This window comes from Acanthochromis polyacanthus, unplaced genomic scaffold, assembly GCF_021347895.1.
Source record: "Acanthochromis polyacanthus isolate Apoly-LR-REF ecotype Palm Island unplaced genomic scaffold, KAUST_Apoly_ChrSc contig34, whole genome shotgun sequence".
Lineage (NCBI taxonomy): Eukaryota > Metazoa > Chordata > Actinopteri > Pomacentridae > Acanthochromis > Acanthochromis polyacanthus.
Window position 1 is genome coordinate 17,553 of NW_026131322.1, and position 10,751 is coordinate 28,303.

Sequence of the window (10,751 nt, forward strand, 5' to 3'; positions counted from 1 at the left end):
CTCTCTGTTGTCAGCTGTACATTTGATAGATTTTGGTCGTGAATCCTGTTTAATTTTATTTTCAATTTTCAGTAAGTTGCTCAGACTCTCAGCTTCAGCACAGTTGCCATAGTCCGACTCATCTGTTTCATCTGTGTTCAAGCCAAACATGTTCCAACATGATCTGCAAGGAGGCATTTCTCCTCCATTTCTGAGGTTAAAGGCCTGACACCTGACATAGTTAGGTATTTGGATGGTTCCATCAAAGTATTCCTTCTTGGACTTATTTGGATAGTAGGTCATCACTGCTCCAGCTACATAATCATTCCAGGCACCAAGGCATGAGGCAGGCAATCATGATTTCCCCTGCATTACAACAGAAGTGGACATGGAGACTCCATAGTACCTGACTGAATTGTTGGATTTTTTTTAGAGATGGCAGATGACAGTGGAAATTAAATTCTTTAGATTTTTCTTTTCTTTTCTAGTTAAATCCTTTGATGGAACATTCTTTCTCCAAATCAGTGAGAACTTCTGCAGTCTGCTTCTTATTTCCTCTTCCTTCTCTGTCCAAACTACGTGACGCATCTGAAAACAGTCACAAATAATGCCAAGCTGTGACTTTGTGTCACAAATTACAATGATGCACTTTAAAAGTTTATACAACTTTACAACGAAGAATTTAATCACCTTCTGACAATGTCTATAACCTTACCATGTCAAGCACACATGAAATGGACTCCTCCTGGGCAGTTGGCAGGAATAGAGTTTAAATGGCCGAGGGTAGCGAGATTTCAACGCCTCTAATAGGTCTGTATCATTCAGAATACTTTTCTGGGGTCATTCCTGGTTTTTGGATATTTCCCAAAAAGAAGATGCTGTGAAGAACTGTACACCCACACACACACACACACACACACACACAACACGCACACACAATATCACCACTTATGTTGTATCACAGTCCATCGAATTCATGACCTATTCAACATACTCATCCACTAAACTGAAGTATCTTACAGAAGTCTTGTAGCCTGGGGTGGTTAGATCCGTCAATGGTTGCAAAATGATTGATCGAGCTTTCTTTCTGAACCATTCTGGACTTATCAAAAGTTCTTCCCTAAAATAACGAACATCAGTTAAATTAACAAGACTAAACCTCACAATGCAGTGATGAATGGTAGTGTTTTAATACAATTGTTGACTTACTTTCTCTTCTCTCTAGTAGCCTGATAAAAGTACAAATAACACAACATATTATAAAATTATACAATTCTCTGACAACCAAAAATTAAATTAGCAATATAGATATATCATCAAGACGTTTCTATTATACACACACACACACACACACACACACACACACACACACACACACATATATATATATATATATATATACATATGTATCACATGTCCCATGCTGAATCATGACTCTGTTCAACATACCTCATCCACTAACACTGAAGTATCTTCAGAAGTCTTCTTTTGAGCCTGGGGTTGCAGATCCGTCATTTTATCAATGATTACAAAAAGTACAAATAACACAACACATTATAAAATTATACAATTCTCTGACAACCAAAATTAAATTAGCAATATAGATATATCATCAAGACCTTTTTATTACACACACACACACACACACACACACACACACACACACACACGTATATATATATGTATATTATTATAATATATATATATTATATATATATATATACATATATACATACATACATACATTATAAACACTAACAAGGGAAAATATTGGATAGCAGCAACTTACCATTGTACGTTCCAGGGAATTGAAACTGATGCAGACAAATGCCGTCCTTCTTCCTCATTCACTGTATGACTTCTACTTTGGGCTGTTTCCCATATAACTTGAGCTGTGATGTATTCCAAGCAGAACAACACCTACTTGTACAAATGAAATAAGCTCATACAACTTCTAAATCGGTCTCCTCTTCTCTTATGCTGTTTTTTTTAGATCAAAAATCTCAAAAGTGAGTAAGTTGTGACTGAGCAACTTGGTAAGTTGATGTAGAAAAGACATCAATTCATGGTATTCAGATTCGTGCATAAAATTCAGGAGCAGAATTCAGAAAAAGTTGCACGTTCAAAATTTCCGGGGCAACTCATCACTTAACATGTCCCAACAAACGTTCAAAAGAAACCTAACGTTCATTGACTGTGGTATGTACTTTATCGTCTATGCCTCACCCATTCCACCCACGCTCAATTCAATTCACAAATTGGATTGTGAGAAATGGATGCTTTAATGGAATGTCATATCACCAGTTTGCTCGACACTGGGCCAGAGTGGGAAGCCTCTTGTTAGTGTTGGGCAACACTGGCAGGAAATCATAGAAACACATGGAGACCACACACACAGTTTCTCTGTTAAAAGAAATATGTTTACACCAAGAACTCATTAACTGCCGGAGAAAGTACAATAGGGTGATGACATAAACATGAATATAAATGCACAATATACCAGGTTTTCCTCCAGTGGTGACAGGGTTTGTGTAGCAGGGTTGTGGTAGTACCACTGATTGCAAATCAACAACAGCTGTAAGATAACAGCTAATTTTCTTTAGCATCATGGCTACTAAGAAAGAAACCTAACTTGTGTTGTCTGTGGTAAATGACTATAATGCAGATTTATTATTCAACATGGTAGCTGAAGTTAAAACTTTTCCAAAAAGAAATCTTTATTCACAGTGAAAGCTATATTCTATTTAAGGAAAATCCTGCAAACTGATCAAACATTTTGGCAACTCCTCAGGTATGAACCTCTTCATGATCCAGCTCACTAGTGGTAAAGAGGAATATACAGTTACACAGAGGAACTTATGGACAAAACACTTGCCATAAAACTCTTATTTTCCTTATTTTCTTTATTTTTTATTTTCCATTTTCCAACAGAGTTGAATTTTTTAACCCAAATTAGTCCTGTTCATTCTGACCAATATGGAGCTTCGGCTGATTCTGCCATCAGACATCGAAAGGACGCTGCTAATTCCGGTAAATTAATGTTTATTTCTTATCTTATCAGTGGCAGAATAAGCCGAAGCTCAACGGTGACATGGCTTCACTTCAGCCGTGCTTGGAGCTGGCGTCAGGCAGGAATCCTGTGTTCAGAATCCCCGCCCCAGAGCAAACTGATTTGCATTTTTCCTTTGCTTGGTGGACTGAGGAAATATAAAGAGAAATAATACAAACATACATACATTAAAAAATACATAATAAATAAATAAATGTGAAATACAAAGAGAAATAAATAAATAAATAAAAGGAAAAAACAGAAAAGGTGAAAGCAAAGACAAAATTTTCCTTTTTATTTCTTTATTTTCTCTTTATATTTCCACGATTTACTCATTTGTTTGTTTCTCTTATATTTCCACATTTATTTATTTTATATTTTGATGTGCGCACTTCCTGTGACTCCCAGTGCCAGAGATGGAATTGTGGACACCTTTGACTATCTCTCACTATGATTACAGTTTTTCTCGATTGCTAACATGCATTGGTCGAAACTGAAGTCACATGTTCAAAACTCTTAACACAGTCTGCAAAACAGCAGTCCGAACTGTGAATCACTTTCCATTGCTTTCACACAAAATGCATTCAGTGACCAAAGTCACCAAAATTCATGAACTCTGTTCTCAGTTTCTAGTTCACCACCTGCAAAACACTAGACTTTTACAGCACATTTTTCAAATGCTAACACACTTTGTTCAAAACTGTAAAAACCACAATCAAAACAGAATGATTGGGGGAAAAACATGGTGAATTTCTGCTGCAGCCACATTGAAATCTACTGAAAATCATATCAAAGTATTGACAATAAAAATAAATTTAAAAAATTATGTAATTCCAAACACAGCTGAGTGTAGTTGTCAGCTGAAAACTGATTCAGGCGATCTGTGTTTGGTCTCATCAGAAACCATAAAAAGGAGACACTCAAAAAAGTTCTACCCACAGTGCATTGCAAGAGAAGACATCAGATGTAAGAGATGGAAACATGAGGCCAAACGCACACGACTGTGAATGTTACAGTATACATGTGGTTGTTAGTTTTTTAGTTTTAGCTCTTGATTTCTATTCTGCCCCCTGAATTCTGAGATTCTGCATTTTTTTATTTACAGTAAACTTTTAATTTTTTGTAAGGTCCCAAAGTTTCATGCAAAGGCACAGAGAAAATATGTCAATGTTGTTGAAGTAAACTGCTGCATTCCCGATTCATTCTCGTTGCAATATATTACAATGATTTAGAACACTCAAAGTGCAAAGATCTTATTTTATAATAAAATACTGATTTATCTAAAAAGAAATCATTCAAACTTGAAATATTACAATTTATTTCATGTAATGCTGTCTGTTGTTAGTATTTTACAGTTCAGTGTGCTCAGAAGTGAGACTATTTGCTAGTGTTGTGGTTGAATGAGCTTATTTTGAGACATATATGAAGTGTTTTGTTGATGAGAAACAGTTTTGGGGATGAGATTCACGGTTTAGCTGAGATGCATGATGGAAATGCAGGCTGTGTTAAGAGTTTTGAACATGTGACTTCAGTTTGGACCAATGCTTGCTAGCAATTGAAAAAAACTGTAAAGTCTCTGTGAGAAGTGATAGAGTGTATCAATTTTTTAACGTGGTTACTCTCTTCCATGTAGGCTGCTGCGCTTTATATTAATTTTTGAAACAATATAATGTGCACATACATCCTCTGGTAGGTTGTATGCCTTGGCATATTGTATAAATAATCATGGTGGGCCGCCATGGTCAGGGCCATTTTTTGGTCCCAGTCCAGCCCTGCTGACACACACACACATACACACACATACACACACACACACACACACACACACACACACACACACACACACACACCCTAACCCTTACCCTAACCCTAACCTTAATCATCACCAAATCAAGGCCTATCCCTAAAGAAACGTTTTTGCACTTTCACATTTTTTATTCACAACAATATGGCCAAGAAAACGGTGTTACCACCCGTGGGGACCTCATTTTAGGTCCCCACCGTAAGACGAGTCCCCACCGCCTATGCACAGTGTCAGGTTGACGTCCCCACAGGTATAGATAAACACGTCACACACACACACACACACACACACACACACACACACACACACACACACACACACACACACTCTCCTTACATCCGCTTAAACGCTTGGGCATTGGAAAGGATTCTGATTGGACAGGGAGTGGACATGACATATCCCTGTCAGTGTTTCTGCTAGGATTTTTTTTCCCCCGCCGGCCGTAGGCACGGAGGGGGATATCGGTGTGGGCACGTCCGTCCGTATGCCCGTCCGTCCGTCTGTACGTACGTACGTCCACATTTCGTTTCCGGAGCATATCTCAGAAACTACTTGAGGGATTTCATTCATATTGCACCCAGGCCATCTCTATATAGTATAGATGTGCATTTTGGGGTGCATGACCTTGACCTCATTTTCAAGGTCATAGTGAGGCACTTCAAATATTTTTGGGTTTCCGGATCATATCTCAGAAACTAGTTGAGGGATTTCACTCATATTGCGCACATTAAGCCTGTTGGTAATGTAGATCTGCCTTTTTGGGTGTATGACCTTGACCTTATTTTCAAGGTCATTGTGAGGCACTTCAAATATTTTTTTGGTTCTGTTTCTGGAGCATATGTCAGAAACTACCTGAAGGATTTCATGCATATTGCACCAACGCCACCTGTGCATAATGTAGATCTGCCTTTTTGGGTGTATGACCTTGACCTGATTGTTTTTATTGTAGTGAAGATGTATCATTTTGTAGGTGTATCGTCCAGTATATATTATCATTTCTTGCACTTAGAGGCACTATATATAAGGTGGGGGATGTTTTAAGCGGAGCGTGTTTATTTCAGTGGTGACGGCAGGCTCTCGGCTGGACATCTGTGAGATGCATATAGCATCGTTTCGATCCTTTTTTAGTAACTTTTGAAGGCGGTGTCCTTGTCTTTCTTTTCTTTTCGTCATCTTTGCTCGTATCTGTGGTAGATACAGTCGACGCCATGTTGTTTTGATCTGAAACCACGGCAACCGGACTCGGCTCCTATTGGTCCATGTGACCAAAAACCGCTGCACGCACTGCAAATCCTAGTCCGCCCGTGTAAATATCACTACGTCACAGTAAAAAAAAGACAGACACAAAAACGCTAATTATTAAAAAATGACTGGAAACGGTGAGCAGAAACCTTTTTTGGGTACTAATTAGCAATAAGATAAGATAAGATAGACTTTATTAATCTCACAAAGGAGAAATTTAACATTACCGGGCTCTTAGAAACAAAAAACAGAGGAGTGCAAAAGTCACGAAAGTGCAAGAACAAGATAATAAATATTGCACATAATAACAACTACACAGTAGTGTTATACAGTCTGATGGCAGTGGGGATGAAGGACCTGCGGTAGCGCTCCTTCTTGCATTGAGGGTGTCTGAGTCTCGTGCTAAAGGAGCTGCTCAGCTCCACTACAGTCCGGTGCAGTGGGTGGGAGCTGTTGTCCATGATGGATGAGAGCTTGGTCAACATCCTCCTCTCACCCACATCCATCACAGAGTCCAGTGGGCAGCCCAGGACAGAGCTGGCCCTCTTGGTCAGCTTGTTCAGTCTCTTCATGTCCCGCTCTGTGCTGCCCGGGGCCCAGCAGATGACAGCGTAGAGGAAAGCAGAGGCTACCACAGTGTCGTAGAAAGTCCTTAGTAGAGGTCTGCACACTCCGAAGGACCTCAGCCTCCTCAGAAGGTGGAGGCGACTCTGGCCCTTCTTGTACAGAGCATCAGTGTTGTGGGACCAGTCCAGTTTATTGTTGAGGTGAACACCCAGGTACTTGAAACTGTCCACTGCTTCAATGTCCTGCCCCTGGATGTTCACTGGTGGATGTGGGAGTGTCCTTCTCCTGAAGTCGACCACCATCTCCTTCGTCTTACTGGTGTTGAGGCACAGATGGTTGCGCTCACACCAGTCCACAAAGTCCATGATGACCGACCGATACTCCAGCTCGTTCCCCTCAGACACACGGCCCACAATGGCGGAATCATCAGAGAACTTCTGGAGATGGCAGCTGTCCGTGTTGTAGGTGAAGTCCGAGGTGTAGATGGTGAAGAGGAAGGGCGAGAGGACGGTGCCCTGGGGCGCCCCCGTGCTGCAGACTACCACCTCTGACTCACAGCCGCGCAGCCGCACGTACTGTGGACGGTCAGTGAGGTAGTCAGTGGTCCAGGCAGCGAGATGTCCATCCACTCCCACGTCCACCAGCTTCCCCCGCAGCAGCGCCGGACTGATGGTGTTGAAGGCGCTGGAGAAGTCAAAGAACATGACTCTCACAGACATATCTTATACAGCAGAGTTCATGTAGATCCACGTGAGTGGAACAAAATTCACTTTCTAGGCACTTTTTCCATGGTCCCAATACAGCCTACTCTCCAGGGTCTCTGGTTTCTAGACTGCCTGCGCTAGCGCTGATCTATAGGACATGTCTGGACTCTTCAGGCAGTGAGAGACGTCTTTGTCTTTGTTCACGTGATGACCGGGGGGCCTTTCTGCTAAGTTGGAGGTTCTTCAGGATTCTGGACTTATTTTCTTTCAACCATTCCTGATGCTCTCCATCCAACCTCCTGCCCACAGGACCTTTCCTCACCTCAGCCCAGTCCTCCTCAGTCTAGACATAATATCAGAAAAATGTTGTCAAGGATCATTTGTCAGGATAATCAATCAGAAATAATCCCGTCGCTTATTCCGAGTGAATGTCTAGAACGTCTTACCATATCTTTGAAGGCCTCTCCCTTGTAAAAGGTCTTGGATGCTGGAAACTCCATCCCATCAGAACATAGCTGGTCAAGGCTTGAAGCCACCAGATGCAGCTCCTCTTCATCATAGACATACAGATTTTTGTCCTCACATGTCATCAGGACAAGCTGGTCACATGGATATGATGTTCCCTCCACCACACCTACAACCCGCATTTTCACTATGTCTGGAAGGTAGAACTTTCCCCACCCGTTCACCTCATCATCCTCATCACTGTAAATTGTGCCCTCCAGGGGACCTACTATCAGTGTGGCACCAACTGGATTCTGTAAGACCAACCTCTTCTGTCTGAATGTGAACGTCCACTTTGACACTGATACCAGGTATTCTGCACCTGTAACATATGGTGGACATGAAGATTTGATGAAAGATGGAAATTACATCAACAGTTCTTTTATAATATGTCAGTAACAGATGTGTGACATCTACCATTTTTTCTGCTGCATGATAGTAATTCAGTCCAAGCTAAATCTTGATCCGTGGAACTGAAAGATAGAAAAGGCTATTTTAATGGACTTTACTAAAACAGATTTCAGCTTTTGTTACAGAGCAGGTCAGACGATCAAACACAGGAAGACAAAACATAGCTAACCAATACTTTAAGACAACAATAATTTATTTACAATCTTATATTTACACAGAGACACAAGGAAATGATTAAAGGTCAATGAAAGATGACGATCCCTAAAGGGTAGAAACTAGACAGGAAGGGCAACAACTACTGACTAGAACTGGGACTGATGGGCATGACACTTTTTTTAATCTATGTTTATATGTTTTACCCTCTGATCAATCTGTTCAATGTACATAGGCTTAGTAGTTCAGTCCTCAAAACATGTTCCACTTTCAGCAGCGCGACAAATTCCACCCATTTAAATTGTACTGAGTGAGGCAACATGTTCAGTTTAGGTAGAGAAATCTCAAAACTTTACAACACAATCAAACTATTTACATCACTCATACCAACAAAGGGAGTGCTGCTACATGTGATAACTTGTTTATACCAGTCTGAGTAGAAGAAAAAAACAAAAAACAAACAGGGTTCTTACTGCTTGCGCTTCACTGCACTCTTCTCCATTCTGGCCCTCTGTCACCTATAAAACAACACAACATTAGTTTTGTTAAAAACTGTGGAGGAGAAACATTCAGACACTTTATTGGACTACATACTGCACTGATACTACAATGACTTTTTAAACACAGTACACTGCATTAGCAGCAACTAACCCTGACAAACTATATCTGGTATGGTCCATCAAGAGTCTCCTGGTGGATTGTGGGTAAAATGTGGGCTACCAGAGTTGCAGTTCAGTTCTGACACCAGCGACATTTATTATTGTCATATTTATCTCTTTTTCCATGATTGCTTGTTTCTGTTTTGTGTAAGTAACCGCAAAAATACAATCAAATATGCTATAAAATTTCCCTTTGAACCTTAGTGCATAAATATAACGGAATTTCATAAATCTATCTAGTTTACTAAAGTGGAACGGCAAATTGATCCTTAAAATGGAATTCTAATGTTGCAATAAACACATCTGGAGGACTATTTCAAAAAATATTAAAAATGATTCATTGTTCAGTTTTAACTGACATCTATCAACTGTAACTTTTCATGGGCTGAAATTAACACTGACATGGGTAAGTTCTTTTATTTGTTTAGACTTTAGCTTTAATCTTTACTGTGGTTGATACACAAACACATTTATTAATTCATACAGAAGGAAGAAAAACAGTCAACTTTAAGGATGACTGAGTTTACAGATGAAGTCAGATTAACAGCAGAACAAAACAGAATATTAATTTTGAAATAAATTTATATTTCTAGTTTTCTGTTAAATAAAATAATCAAATACATTTCTTTACACATAGAATTCCTTTACGCATGTAAGACATTTTTAGATTAATTCTGATAATCAGGCCCGGACTGGCAATCGGAGAGGCGGACTTTCCCGGTGGCCTGCCTCCTTATTGCCTGCCTGGACAGGCCAGCCACGGACTGGCAGCCAATGAAAAAAAGTTGATCGGCTTTTTTGGCAGACAGGCCAGAGACAGCAACGGCCAGAAGCCTTACAGAGTACACGCCCGCCCTCCTGTCACTCACACAAAGCACGTGCTCTGAGCTCTAAATCAGAAGGATAGGGATTGGTCAAAGTGAACGTTTTTTTAGAAGAAACGTGCCATGATTGGTTAGTTGCTTTATGGCCCCGCCCCTCATAGCGAGAACCATAGCGAGAACGGGGAAGCATGCACTACAGAGCGGTCATATGAGAGTGAGGCCAGAGAGTGGAGGAGCGAAGATTATGGAGCACCCTGAGAAAGCTGGCGGCAAAAAACGAGAAAAGACGAAGAGAAAAGGCGGACATGAGAGGGAGATGGAGAAGAAAAAAAGGTTGCTCGAGGAGGAATGGGCAAAGTGTTATAAAATAACACCCGTTTCATCAACCCCGCCCAGATCCAGCAGTGTACGTTGAAAATAAATGATGCTGCTGCTTCAAGTAAGTTTACAAACAGTCGGTTCTCTCAAATTCATCATCAGACTTCAAAGGCCAAAATATAATTAAAGCTGCAAGCAGCGATGGACGGGTCCTCGCATCCACGCTGGTCGGCGAATCCATGCACGTCCACCAGGTGGCGCTGTGACTGAGAGTGTGTGCTGGCCTCTGAATCACATCTGGACCAGAGTTTAATCACACCAGTAAAATTTCAGCCAGATTGGAGCATGTTCAGACTAGTTATACAGCATTTCCTGCCCATCCACCACCAGGTGGCGCTGTAACTCAGAGTGTATTTCAAACAGTGGATGTGATGAGGGCTGGACTCTGATCACTCATGAAAAGTTTCAGGCTGATTTGATCATGTAGAGGCCAGTTATACAGCATTTATTGTCCCTCCAACAGGTGGCGCTGCAACA

General features: G+C 40.7%; 1 long non-coding RNA gene across 1 annotated transcript; it reads right to left on the bottom strand.

Moving 5' to 3' along the window:
• Positions 1-1,043: 1,043 nt before the first annotated feature.
• On the bottom strand, positions 1,044-1,565 carry LOC127532875 (uncharacterized). Its single transcript, XR_007940525.1, has 3 exons — positions 1,429-1,565; positions 1,189-1,208; positions 1,044-1,099 (listed from the first exon to the last, which is right to left on the bottom strand). It is a non-coding gene; the product is annotated as an uncharacterized LOC127532875 (long non-coding RNA).
• Positions 1,566-10,751: the final 9,186 nt, after the last annotated feature.